Source organism: Molossus molossus, unplaced genomic scaffold (genome assembly GCF_014108415.1).
Source record: "Molossus molossus isolate mMolMol1 unplaced genomic scaffold, mMolMol1.p scaffold_m16_p_1, whole genome shotgun sequence".
In the NCBI taxonomy this organism is placed as follows: domain Eukaryota; kingdom Metazoa; phylum Chordata; class Mammalia; order Chiroptera; family Molossidae; genus Molossus; species Molossus molossus.
Window position 1 is genome coordinate 167,110,352 of NW_023425344.1, and position 14,108 is coordinate 167,124,459.

At 45.2% G+C, this 14,108-nt stretch overlaps 1 pseudogene; it reads right to left on the bottom strand.

Annotated features, from left to right (window-relative positions):
• Positions 1 to 281: 281 nt before the first annotated feature.
• Positions 282 to 13,865, bottom strand: LOC118617924 (annotated as a pseudogene).
• Positions 13,866 to 14,108: the final 243 nt, after the last annotated feature.

The following is a 14,108-nucleotide window of genomic DNA, read 5'->3' on the forward strand; positions in this document are numbered from 1 at the left end:
CCTGATGCCTAGCACACAGCACACGTTCAGTAAATAGTGCCTAGTGTGTTATTAGGATTTTAGACAAGAAATACTGCGGCAACTTTGCCTTGGCCTTCACAGAGAATTGAGGTTTTTCACTTCTTTTTCTATTTCTTTTTTTAAACATCTACACCATATTTATTTAAAATTAATAAAATAAACACAATTACAGGTAAATGACAATTCTGTACATTTGGTTGGATAACATAAAGAATTTACATATTCACAAGCACATAGATCCTTTACCAACATCAAGCATTTCAGTCTATGTAGTCAAAGTCTTCTGGAATCCCAAAATTGGTATCAATTTTATTTCCTTCAAACCCAGATTTTCATTTGGCCCAAAATGTTATTGAAATATATTATCAGTCCATCTGTTAGCAGCTTCTTTGGCTACTTTATTTCTTCCACAATTTGCGGGTCACGTTCTTTGTATTTTGTTACTTCTGCCTTTAGCTGTTCCCTTTGTTCTCGCGGTGAAGAAAGCTCTTTTGCTAGCCTGGTCCACTCTTCCGTGTCATGAGGGCCAGTTTTCACTTTCTCGAAGCTTTTCTGTGGGTTTTCGTGCTCTTGGTTTCCCTCCGAGAACTGAGACTCTCGAAGCTCCAACTTACGTTTCCTCTCATGAAGAGCTTCACTTGGAAAAGCCCGATAATAATGAGACGTTCCAGTCCTCCCACAGTCAGCCCACCATCATCAACTAAGCTTTGAAGAACTTTTAGTGACACGGCAGTAACGCCTGTCTCTGTGGGAGCCACCTTCGCCGTGTCTTTCCGTTGAAATGCATCTTTCGTGTCGCAGGCGGCTCGTCTTCCCACTTTACAGATCTCATACTGATCCACAAATACAAGATCCTAATGTAGAAAGCCCCATTTGAGCACAAAGTAAATCAGGATCCTTGAATTACACAGGGGAACAATTCACATTTAATCTATGTATGAGAAGATTCCTTGATCTACTTTTTAAATTATTATTATGAGAAGTCCAGTTTTGAGACTTGTGTACATGATATTTTCTCTTTCTCACCTTTTGCACAGGGAAACCTGCATTTGCTAGTCCAATTTACAAACTTTTAGGATAAATATTTCATGTATATAGCACAAATTTCTTAAGTACCTCCTTAATGTAATGAACTGTGGAATACAAAGACAAACGAGGAGTCCTTAAGAGCGTCTGAGGTCTGGTAGGAGCCATGCAAACCTACTGAAATCCCATGAGGGAGTATACAATAAATATAGTGGGGTGCACAGTTCTCAAGTCTGGAAATTTCAAATTGGAAACTGAAACAAAAGTGCTGCTTTCGAATGCCACACCAGTCCCATGGTTTGGGTAGTGAAGGGTTGTATTAAAGTCCGGGGTCTGGAAACAAGCTGAATGAATAACGCCTCAACCCCGTGGCAGAAAATAAAGGTATTATGAGGCCTGGATGTAATAATCAGAGATAGCCAAAACATTATTAAATGTACTTTATTCGGGGGAAGACCTGAAGTGCTAAGTCTAAAGAGAATATTTGCTAAAGGGAAAAAATTTCTATTAACATAAAATTAAAGAACTGTTTGTGCAACCAGGGAAGTGATGGGTACCAAGTCACATGGTTGACACCCATGGTTTTATGTCATAAAAGTAACTTGAAAATAACCTACAAAATTCTGCCCAGCACTAGGACTGCCAACCACCTTCCAGCGTCAGCTCTCTGAGGAACAGCAAACTCAAGGAGCCAGCGGACCGGCACGTTGTAAGTTTCTTTCTGAAATTTACATTACAACCCGTTCTTCAGTAATGATCTTTATTTTCATCTACACAGCGATTTAAACATGCCATTTCTAAACAGGCCATTTATTTCCTGTCTGCCATGAGATTGGGACACGAGGCATTCTGAACATAAAGCAAAGCTAATTCTAGGAATGTTCAAAATCAAAGACCATCTCTAGGACATCTTTTCCTCAGGGGAACCCGAGAGTAAGTTCTAGAGAGTCCACTTTCCAGATAGTCTTGTCCTCCAATCACTGACACGATTGAGGCCTGAACAGTCACTGAATTACTTGAAATAAAAGTCTAGCTTTCAGCTAACAGCTTCTGTCCATTAGTCTCCTGAGTTCATCTGAAACGAGTTCTTGGCTTATACTTCCCCTTCTAGCTGGCTGGTTGCCATTAAGCAGAGAAAGTCATTCTGTGACTGGAAAAGTCAGTGGCCAATACATTCACATGTCACCTCATTCCTGCCTCCTGGTCGTTATGCAGGCCTCTCTGGGGTCTTTGTCACACTGACTTCAGTGCTCGTCTGCCCTTCTGCACTGTATGCCCATCGAGGACAAGGACAGGGACACATGCATGTTGTGACACAATGCCTGACACAGTAGGCAGAGTCAAACAAGGAGAAAACCACAGAAATACAACTAGAGAGACAGTGGCAGAAATAATCCAATCACACCACTTACTAGGGCTACACAACGAGAAAGGCAAGGAAAGCCACTGAAGTCACCGTGACATGTCCAGTTGGCCGCTGCAGAAGTTGGACGTCAACCAAGGACTCAGTCATGAGCACCTGCCATCTCTCCTTGAAGATAATTTTACCTTATTACTTCCCCCTTGGGTCTGGCTCAATGGTCAAGGGGACAGAACAGTTCCAGAAGCTGGCTGTGTTGTCTGAGGCAAGTCCCAGGCTTCTGCCCAAGTAACACATATGTGTCTGGGGTTTGAGGTTCTGGCTGTTGTCTTTGGTTTGTTGAGTTTTAGTGGAGAGGTGCGGGGAAGGGGTCTTAAAGGCAAAGTGCCAGTGAATAAACGATGCAGTCTCTGAGTGGGCCATGTGCTTGAGGAACACATCTAATTGCACCACCCTCACCCTCAAGATACACCATGAAGGTGCATCACCTCTATTATGCAAGCCTTTATCAAAGCAGGATGGGGGAGGGTATACATTCTATATCCAAATAGGAGATCAGATGAAAATCTGTATCTTTGCAAACACTCCTGGGAGCTTTTATAAACATGATGTTTTCTAATTGGATTTATTGGAGTGGCATTGGTTACTAAAATTATATAGGTTTCAGGTGTACAACCCTACAATCACCATCTGTGTATTGTATTGAAGTTAAGTCTCCTTCCATTTACCCCCCTTCACCCTCTCTACCTTCCCCCATTCCTTCTGATAATCACCATACTGTTTTCTGTGTCTATGAGTTTGTTGTTATTGTTGTTTTCTTAATCCCTTCAGCTTTTTCACCCAGCCCCACAATCCCCCTCCCCTCTGACGGATGTCAGTCTAAACATGATTTTTAAAGCAATTGTTTACATTAGACATGGATAAACAGCACCAGAAATTATATACAATGTTTTAACTTCTAACTTTAGTCTTCATGTTAATAAATTCATATTCCTAACTCTATGAGCAGATAGCCTTGAAAAAATTTCTCTTTGTTTTCTTAATCATAAATCACTAAATTTTAGAGTTTGAAGGGACCTTGTCAGTCATTTGCTCCAATACACTCACCGGGACTCTCTCCCTGCTACGCAGAAATAGGAAGAAACAAGTTTTGCCCTATGGAAAACCAACTTGTGTACCAACATGAATCCAGTAAACAGGATTTGATTACAGATTACCGAAAGGTGGTATTTCCTAATACTTATTTTCTATAAAACTAGAGGCTTCTGGGATATATATTTTTTTAAAGATTCTGTGTTCAAATAAGTTTTATAAGTACAGAGCTAAACAAAGTTTTTAAAGTTCCTTTTGTTTTCCTTTCAAACGGTCAGAATTCTCAGAACCTTTAAGATACCAATATGTATACCATGAATATCCAAAAAGGAGGTAAAGCGTGCAATGAAAAGGACCCCACACTCCCCCCACCCAGGAAATATTCACTGTGCCATAGAATGCTAGTGTTTTCTGCTGTAATGAACATCTGTTATTTGTTGTCACTATCGACTTTTATTCACAGAGATAGAATGTAAATTTGTCCTTGAGCTTCCTAGCAGCCAATGCGAAAAGCACTGATCAGATAATCAATGATCACATGAGAAGTTTGTGGCCTTCATAAGTGAAAACAAATGGTTGTTCCAGAAGGCACCAGCTATTCCCAGTGCTTAGAGCTGAGAGATATGGCCCCTGAAGAGTCTTCCTAAAGAGAATCAGTATGACATCCAGCACCAAAACCTTCAGTGCATAAAAGACAGTTTTATGGGCAATCTTATGACCTTCTTTCTGGACACTGATATCACCAGAGTGCATTCCAGGAGAAGCAGCTGTACAAGGAGTTGTACCATGTTTCATTCATTCATAGTTCTTAACTGTCCACCTTAACCCAAGTCCAGTTCCAAATTTCCAGAAGTCAGTGGGATTTATTACTCTTTTTTTCAGAAAAGGTTCAGGCTGTCGGTCTCCTCTGAAAGTGTGACTTGGTCCTTGTAGGTATCTGTGCCTTAAGTAGCTTGCACTCATACTGCTATGTTGGTTGAACACATCACTGAAACCTTAAGCCATGGTGATGTGTCAAAAATTGGGAGTTCTAATAGGAAAAGGGAGAAACTAAGAATAAAAATGAAAGACTGCTGCCCTGGCAGGTTTTGCTCAGTGGTTAAAGCGTCAGCCCATGGACCAAATAGTCACGGGTTCGATTCTGGTCAAGGGCACGTACTTCGGTTGCAGTTTGGTCCCTGGACCTGGTCCGAGTCATGCGGGAGGCCACCAATCAAGTGTCTCTCTCTGCAGATAAATGAAAAAATATCCTCAGGTGAGGATTTTAAAAAACTTTTTATTTAAAGTGAAAGAGTGTCCACTTTATCTACTTGAGCATTTTGCTTTAAATCAACCTTAATTTCTTTAGGAGACTGTACTAATGACGGCAATAAGAATCATAATAATTTGCTCTAAATCAACCGATAGAGTCTTAGGAAATAACACTAACAGTAGTGGCAATGGGAGTAACAAGCAGCCGCAGCAAACACTTCTTGGTGCCTCCTACCTACGAGGCCCTATTGGAAGCGTTATATATAATCATTCTTTTCATGCTCACAATAACCCAAAGAGGTAGATGCTGTTCTTATCCCATTTCACAAATGAGGAGGCCGACTCCGGGGGTTGACTAGCTTGCCTTCGGTCCTGTGAGTAGGAGCAGCAGATGCAGAATTCCAGTTGGCTCTGGAGTCGGAAGGTTCATCAGCACAGCCTGCTGCCCTGGCACCTGCCATCAGAGGCTGCTGCTGGTCTGAGAGGTGGCCTCACTCTGGCTATATACTGGGTGTTAGAGAGAGCACCTTCCTCTCAAACTAAGACTTGGCTGAAGAACTTATGTGGGGCTCTCTAAGAAAAGCAGCATCATAAATGCAGAAAACAGCAAAGGTTTTCATGCTCAATGTTACAACAGAAACAATTCTTGAAAAACTGAAGATGGTTTCCACTGTAATGATACCACAGTCACTAAGTCCTTGCTAAACTTGAACAAACAGACCACCAGAAAAGTCAACGGAATTCAGAGTGCAAGGGGTAGAGCGGGGCCAACTCCCCTGGTTCCACTCAAGATGTGCAACTTCTGCACAGACCCCCAAGTTCCCAGGCTAACTTCCTCCTGGCTAACATCAAATACTACAGTCTGTGTTCCAACATCTCCTCTTCCTTCTGGCCCTTCTCCCCGCCCCTCTCAGCGCATATTGTCCTGTTTGAGATGCAGGAGAGGAATGTATTTGAAATAGTCCAGCAGCACTCTAACATATAATCACACGTTATAATCACACATCCAGGAATCACGGCTCAAACTTCTCATTACCTTTCATCAGAGGCTCGCAGAGCACTTTCAAACAGCAATCATCTCTTATATACTTCCTACGAAGGGCTGAAAGACAAACACAACAATTATATGTCTTACCCTCTAAACTACTACCAACATTTTCTTGAAACACTTAAGCCAAACACACACACACTCACACATGCACGTGCGCACATACACACACACACACACATTATGGAGTGAGGGAGACTTTTTCAAATAGTGACAAGACAGAGAAATTCTTCCCATCCCAGGTCAGCGGTACATACATGCATTAATAATGACAAAAAGTTTTCCTGCACATCATTAATCAATGAGAATTCATTTCCATTTGTGAAGTTCCCTGCCTCCTTTTATTAATTCAACATCTCTGAGCCACCCATAGCCTGACTTAGTAAAACGACCTCTTAGCTAAACCACCCTTTTCTCATCTCCTGGCCATTTTCATGGTCCTGAAGCGCAGTTCTTCCTCCATAAAGGACTGTTCATTCCAGAATTGGATGGATTGGTTCTTAAAAGTTGGCTCCTTTCAACATCGATGAAACCTGTTTGGCCCTTGCAGTGAACAGCAAACTCAGGGTAATTGGCAATAAATATGAACAATCTAAGAGGCTAAGTTTTAGCTAACTTTTGCTCAGCTTGTGCTCCTTCTCTTTGGTTTCTCTCCTAACTGACGTGTTGAGTGAAATAAGACGTTAGAGAACCTGGGAGCTGCTGCTGTCTCCATCTTCGCTGTGGCTTCCTTCTAGGAGACCCATCTCCAAACTGGCATCCCGCCAACGGCCCGCCTGACCTGACGGGCAGCCCCAGGCCATTCCAAGGTGGTCCCTGAGAGGAGGAGCTGTCTTGCTGTGGGGCCGACTGTGAGGGCAGAAGATTGCCGAGACCTGTGGCTTCCTGGCCGTCTCAGGAAACCATTCCATAGCTCGTCCTCCACAGTGAACAGAAGATCTAAAAGCAGATTTTGACTCCAACTGTGATCTATAAGATTTAGGTCTCATCTGTATTTCATAGTTACCTTTCTAGAAGAGTCATGATTTGTTTTTCCTACCCTGCTTTAGGCATTATGCTAGAATTCCGGCCCCCAACTTTTCAGGGAAGTGGAGTGGGACTTTGGGACCTTGTCCAGTCTTCACTTTTGGTCTCTGGGTGTCCCTCCATCCATTTGGATATGCATTCTCTCTCATTGTTTTCTTTCTTTCTCTCTTTATTTCTTTTCTTTTTTCTCTTCTTTCTTTTTCTTTTCTTTCTTTCTCTCCTTCCTTCCTTATTTATTTATTTTTGTGTTAATCCTCACCCGAGGATACTTTTTTCCATTGATTTTTAGAGAGAGTGGAAGGGAGGGGATTAGAGAGAGGAAGAGAGAGAAACATTGATGTGAGAGAGACATATCAATTGGCTGCCTCCTTCACATGCTCCGACTGGGGCCAGGGACCGAACCTGCAACCCAGGTATGTGCCCTTGACCAGGAATTGAGCCCGACTCTTTGATGCAAGGGCCAATGTTCTAACTACTGAGCCACACTGGCCAGAGCATCATTGGTTTTCTTTTATCCATCCACCTGACTAATACACTACTAATTTAATGTGTGCCAGGCTTTGGGCTGGAAATATAGTAATGACCAAACTAAACATGGGTTCTGCCCTCTTGAAGATACAGGCAGACAAATAGTAAACAACCAGGCAAATAGCAAACAGCATTACTCCAGAGTTGTGATACGTGCCTTCTGGAAAAGTACAGAATGCCAGGAAGGGGCTGACAGGCAGATCTAATGAGGACACTTGTGCAAAAGCATTTGTCGGGCCATCTGTCCTGAACAGGAGACTGGCCACAGCCAGAGTATGCTTCTCACAGCAGCCTTCCCAATCTGGCGAGGACTCCTTAAAAGAAAAGCACCTGTCATTCAGGATTTGCCTCAGAGAGGAATCTGATTGGCATCCTCTTTTGCTTTGAACTGTAAAGAGCTTGAAGGAACTTCCAGAAGCAGGATCACCTGTCACTCAACTCCAGGGCACCATTCGCATTGTAATCTATGAATGGAGCCTCTGGGGTTCTACACCCAGGTAGTTAATGAATGACTGATCCCGAATGTTCTAAGTAAGAGTTCCAATTTGGTGCAAGAATGTTCAAGCTTCCCTCTTATTCCTTCTCTAAAAGGCAGATAGAGGTTTCATCTCTCCTTAATAACTCTGTAGGAAGCATAAAATTCCCCCAATTAACTCCAGACTGCAGCTTTGCCTTGTGATGGTGGACACTGGCCTCAGTGGAAACCTCAGGCCTGGGCGCTGAGCCGGGGTGCAGAGCCGGGGCGCTGAGCCTGGGTGCTGAGCCGGGGCTGAGCCGGGGTGCTGAGCCGGGGTGCGGAGCCTGGGTGCAGAGCCGGGGCGCTGGGCCTGGGTGCAGAGCCGGGGCGCTGGGCCTGAGCGCTGAGCCGGGGTGCAGAGCCGGGGTGCAGAGCCGGGGCGCTGAGCCGGGGTGCTGAGCCGGGGTGCAGAGCCGGGGTTCGGAGCCGGGGTGCAGAGCCGGGGTGCTGAGCCGGGGTGCTGAGCCGGGGCGTGGCTCGCAGGAGCTCGCCAGTGGTTTCTCACGACCTTCATAGTAACAGGTGCCCTGAAGCAGACCCACGGCACTGCCAGTGAGGAAGCTGCACACGGGCTTGGCTCGCAAAATATGTACAACTTGAATCAGACAGAGTCGATTAGGTACCCAGCCCCTCCACCAGTTAGCTGTGTGACTTTGGGCATGTTCCTTCACCTCTTCAGGCCTCAGTTTCCTCATCCATAAACCTCACGTTCTGGAATGTGCATGTATGTAAATTAAATGAGATGATGTCTATAAAATGATTAGCAAAGTCCCAACACAAAGAGAAAAGCCAATATTTGTTAGCATGTGTGTGTGTGTGTGAGTGTATAAAACCTGTATATATGCAAAAAAGCACACATATGTAAAATAGCTAGCACTTATATGTCAGGTACCTGCTCAGAGTCATATGGTTAGTAAGTGACAAAGCAATTTGCTCATTTGAACCTATATAGTTTGGCTCTGGTAGCGTAGCCATTCCACCATAAATAGAAAAAAGAAGATTGGTGAGAATAAAAGAAAGGGAGGAGAATAAATAGGAGGAAGAGGGGAGAAATAAAGATAAAATAAGTAACATTTAATGCAATATTTTTTATTTATTTATTTATTTTATTATTATTATTTTTTAATCCTCATCCGAGGACATTTTTCCATTTTTTGTACAGACAGAGTGGAAGGGAGAGAGAGAGAGAGAGAGAGAGAGAGAGAGAGAGAGAGAGAGAGAGAGAACATCGATGTGAAAGGGACACATCGAGTGGCTGCCACCCGCACGACCCAACCAGGGCCGGGGACAAACTGCAACCGAGGTACATGCCCTTAGCGGGAACCGAACCCGGGCCTCTCTGGACTACAGGCGGACGCTCTAACCGCTGAGCCAAACCGGCCAGGGCAATATTTTTTTTTTTTTAATCCTCACCCAAGGACATTTTCCCACTTTTTGTTCAGACAGCGCAGGAGGGAGAGAGAGAGAGAAACATCGATGTGAAAGGGACACATCGAGTGGCTGCCACCCGCATGACCCAAACAGGGCCAGGGCTGGGGACAAACTGCAACCGAGGTACACGCCCTTAGCAGGAACTGAACCCGGGTCTCTCAGGACCGCAGGCCGACTCTCTAACAGCTGAGCCAAACCGGCCAGGGCTAATGCAATATTTTTAAAAATCAAAATTAATGCAAAAAATCTATCATGAGCAAAATTTCAAAATATTTAATAAAGACACTATTAGTATCACTGATTTCTCCTTTTGCCTTAAGCCCCAGTATGACTTAGCCCGACCCTGCCAGCCATAGTCATTTGTGGGACAGTGTGCCGGTGTGCTTGTTCTTCCTGAGATTTGAGACTCAGTGGGTCCCAAGTGAATGTTTGGGACTGGCTAGAGCCTATTCTAGGCAACTTTTCCAAACTCCATGTTAATGACATCACCTTGGTAGCTTGCTATCAAATACAGTAAGAGTATTTTTACCAAGAAAACAGGCAAAGCCCACTTTTATGCCCCTGAAGATGCTGGTGTATCAGCATCAACCTACTGTGAGGTTTATCAACTCACTGTTGGAAACACACATCATTGGTGAGGGTTTTTGCTAGACTTGGCTGCACTGCAGGGCACCACTGACATGTGGGGCCAGATAACTGTTTACTGTGGGGGGCTGTCGAATGCATGGTGGGGCGTTTCGCAGCATCACGGAGACCTCAACCTACTACATGTCAGTAACACTCTTCCCTCCCTTCTGTGGTGACAAAAATGTCCAAACATTGCCAAATGTCCCTGGTCGGGGGCTGGGGGTGGGCAGAGCATACTTAAGAACCAAGAGTGGCCAAAGGGGACAGTCCCGGGCTGAAGAAGCTCTTAACTTCCAGCCCTGTCCCAGGGGCAGAGACAGCCGCTAGGAAGAGCCAACCAGCGGGAGTCTCTTGGGTCTCAGTGGATGTTTGTCATGTCTCTCTGGGGCCTGAGCACTGGCCTCCCCAGACAAACCAACATTTGGTTAGTGTGAGGGGTAATCCAAAATACGATTAGAAACAGATTATCTAGCCCAAGGCTTATGCTTGTTTGGCCAGGGACAAAACTACTCGGACAAATCCCGGATCACTTTCCAGGAAGAGGCCTCTCTTCAGCAGGGGTTAGGAACTGCAGCCTTTTCTTGAATTTTTCATCTTTTCAGGTATTTCTAGATCCCAGTGCTTCTCCTTGAGGCACTGGCCTGGGGCAGTTTGCAGCGAGCAGAGTCTCTGAGCACATTCCATTGCCTGCGTGAAGGACGTGCGTGCACAGGGTCGGCACCGGTAAGCGGAGAATTCTGAACGTAGATTTATGATTTTCTAAACACCAGGGATTGAAATAAAATATGAGGTAAAATCATCTTTGGTACAGAATTAAAACTTTTAAACGGATATTTAATTTACCACCATTAAAAAAGGTCGGCCAGCCCTGGCTGGTGTAGCTTAATGGTTAGAGCATCGGCCAGCACACCAAAGGGTCAAGGTTCGATTCCCAGTCAAGGTCATATACCTGGGTTGCAGGTTCGATCCCTGGCCCCAGTCAGGGTGCATGCAGGAGGCAACCAATCGCTGTGTCTCTCTCACATCAATGTTTCTCTCTTTCTCCCTCTCTCTCTCTCTCCCCCACCACTCCCTCCACTCTCTCTAAAAAAATTAATGGAAAAAATATCATTCAGTGAAGATTAACAACAACCAAAAAGAAAAAAAAAGGTTGGGCAGCAATTTTACCTGCTCCTCTCACCCACCCACACACACACACAAACACACACACACATATATCTTGGCAGCAGCTGTAGCCAGACAATATCTTTATTCTGGATGTCTTCTTCTTTTTTTTTTTTTATCCTCACCCAAGGACATTTTTCCATTTTGTTCAGATAGAGTGGGAGGGAGAGAGAGAAACATCAACATGAAAGGGACACATCAAGTTGGCTGCCACCCGCACAACCCAACCAGGGCCAGAGACAAACTGCAACCAAGGTACATGCCCTTAGCAGGAACCGAACCCCGGTCTCTCGGGACCGCAGGCCGACGCTCTAACTGCTGAGCCAAACCGGCCAGGGCTCTGGATGCCTTCTTGATTCCCAATACACAGCTGTTGAGTTGGCCCCCACTCACCCTCTCCAGCTGTTATTTACAGAATTAGAAGCTAGACAACTGAGGGAGAAGAGGTGAAGGATTTTCTCTTGGAATCTCAAGGATCCAAGAAGGATCTGGACTATTCATTCAGACACCAGAAACACCCGTCCAGCTGCCATCACCCATGTAACCAAAAACCCAAGCCTTTCTTTAAGTAATTAAGGAAGCTAAACGATTTGTCATTTCACTACTACCGGTATGCTAACAACACCCGGATCTCCATCTTCAACCCTGACTATATGCTTGAGCTCCAGACCTAAATTTCCAGGGACACGTCAAGATGTACATCCTGCAGCCACTCAAATGCAATGTGACCTAGGTGAGGATCCCCTTTCCAAACCTAGAAGACCCTCCTACAGTGTCTCCCCTCTCCGCAGTATCCCCCCCATCCCCTGTCCCCAGTATGTAAGGGCTTGAAATCTTGGGTCACTTTCAAAGCCTTCTTCTTCTCCACTCCCACATCCATTCCATCTCTCAGATCTGCCCCTTATATTTATTTCTACAGAAATGATTCTCTCTCTCCTCAGTTACTGCCCGAGTCTGGCCACTAGTCACTCTGTCTCATTTCTGTCATTTACCTGGGCACTGTTTCCTAAAATGGCTCTAACTTTGTCCCCTGCTTATAAAGCAATGGCTCTCTTTGAACTATGATGCTCCTGCACACATTTTTCAAGGACTGCTGTGGTTTACTCGCCACCCCACTTTTTTCTTCTCATCTGTCCATGGATCCCTCCTTATCTTCCAACCATTACAAACTGCATGTCTCCTGAGAGCATGATAAACACAATCGGCTGTTGCTCATGCTATTCGCTCAGTATGAAACCTCTTTCTCTGATGATTAACACTGAGTCCTGGATCGAATCCTGCCTCCACACCTGGGAAACCTATTTCCACTTCATCCCCATGGTTCGTTGAGATACAGATATGAAATTTAGATTCCATGTACACGCCTTATGCATTAGCCAGTGCACTCCCCTCATTCGCTGTATTTGACGACTGGGACACATTATCTGCATTTACTAGTTAGTTGTTCAGGAAGTAGTTACTGAATTAAAAGCAACTCCTAGAAAGAACAAACCAACTCAAAGGTGGAACCAGGATAAGATTCATTTCAGGGGCAGCACAGAAGGGTAAAATGTATTAAAAGAGGAACATATAGCCCTGGCCGGTTTGGCTCAGCAGTTGGAGTGACGGCCTGCGGTACAGAGAGACCCAGGTTCGGTTCCCGCTAAGGGCACGTACCCCGGTTGCAGTTTGTCCCCGGCCCTGGTTGGTTGTGCGGGTGGCAGCCACTCGATGTGTCCCTTCACGTCGACGTTTCTCTCTCTCTCTCTCTTTCTCTCTCTCTCTCTCTTCCTCTCTCTCTCTCTCTTCCTCTCTCTCCCTCCCGCTCTATCTGAACAAAAAGTGGAAAAATGTCCTCGGGTGAGGATAAAAAAAAAAAGAGGAACATATAATAAGAAGGGGGGTGCCCCCTTTCTTTGGTGGTGAGGGAGAGGAAGGATGTCCACGCCAGGCCAACTCTCCAGTTCCCTCCAGGATCCTCAACCCACAACAATGGAAAGAACCCTGACCAATTAACATCCCAATGCCTGTGCTACAGCAAACTGAACGCTGTAGGCTTAGGAGCTCAGAAACCGACCCCACAGTGAGCACAGGAGCCACGCACTCGCCACAGAGCCCTTCCCCAGGGATTTCCCCACATGTGGTAACTCAGTACTAAATTTTCCCTTGGTGCTGATCACATATTTCAACTGCCGTCCTTTTACTTGAGATATTCTTAAAGCAAAAGTCTCAGGGGACTCTTGACCTGAGTAACTGCAAGAAAAGTACACGTCCTAAGCCAAAAGTTTCTTCGAAAACTTAAAAAAAAAACTCTCAGCCCTGTTGAAGTGACTGGAAAAGCTGGAGGACATCACATCGTTATTTTAAACTCTAGTCACAGAGCCCACTGGATCTGTCACGTGTCACACATGGTTGAGTTTCTTCACTTTCAAAATGAGAAAACCGAGGCTTCAGAGCATGCGCGTGAGTTTACTTTGCTTCTTAACCAGCTGATAGGCTCTTTGAGAAGGGCCCCTGTAGAGTCAGTCAATCCTACAGTGTCTTCCAAGGTCTCAAAAAAGTATGTGTTCAATAAATACTTACTGAGCCTTGTAAGGTTTCCAGCCCTTTTGTGGAAGATATACCTTTGGCAATTTTTCTCTTCCATATTAACTATTAGTCAACTCCTCTTACCCCTGAACTGCCTCATGGCAGCCAGGAGAAGGGGCCTCCCAGGCTTCCACCTTCAGGAAGCGAAATTGATGAGCGCCCCCTGCTGCTGCGCTCTGGACTCCACTCTGCAGCTGCCAGACCATTGCCCCCGCGGCGCTCCCAGCCAATGAGTGCGTGCGGCAGGGATGCTGAAGCATCTGCCCTGGGAGACAGGGCACCCCTCTGACCTTCCACTCTGGCTGGTGATCTCTTTGATGGCCTCGCTGAACTTTCCCCAGGCTGCACTAGAATGTATAGTACAGTTCTCCTCAATTTCCTTTCTTCCCTTCACTCTAAGATCAGACTTCCATCACAGCCTGAAGACCCACCTCGCTTCCTCCAGCTTC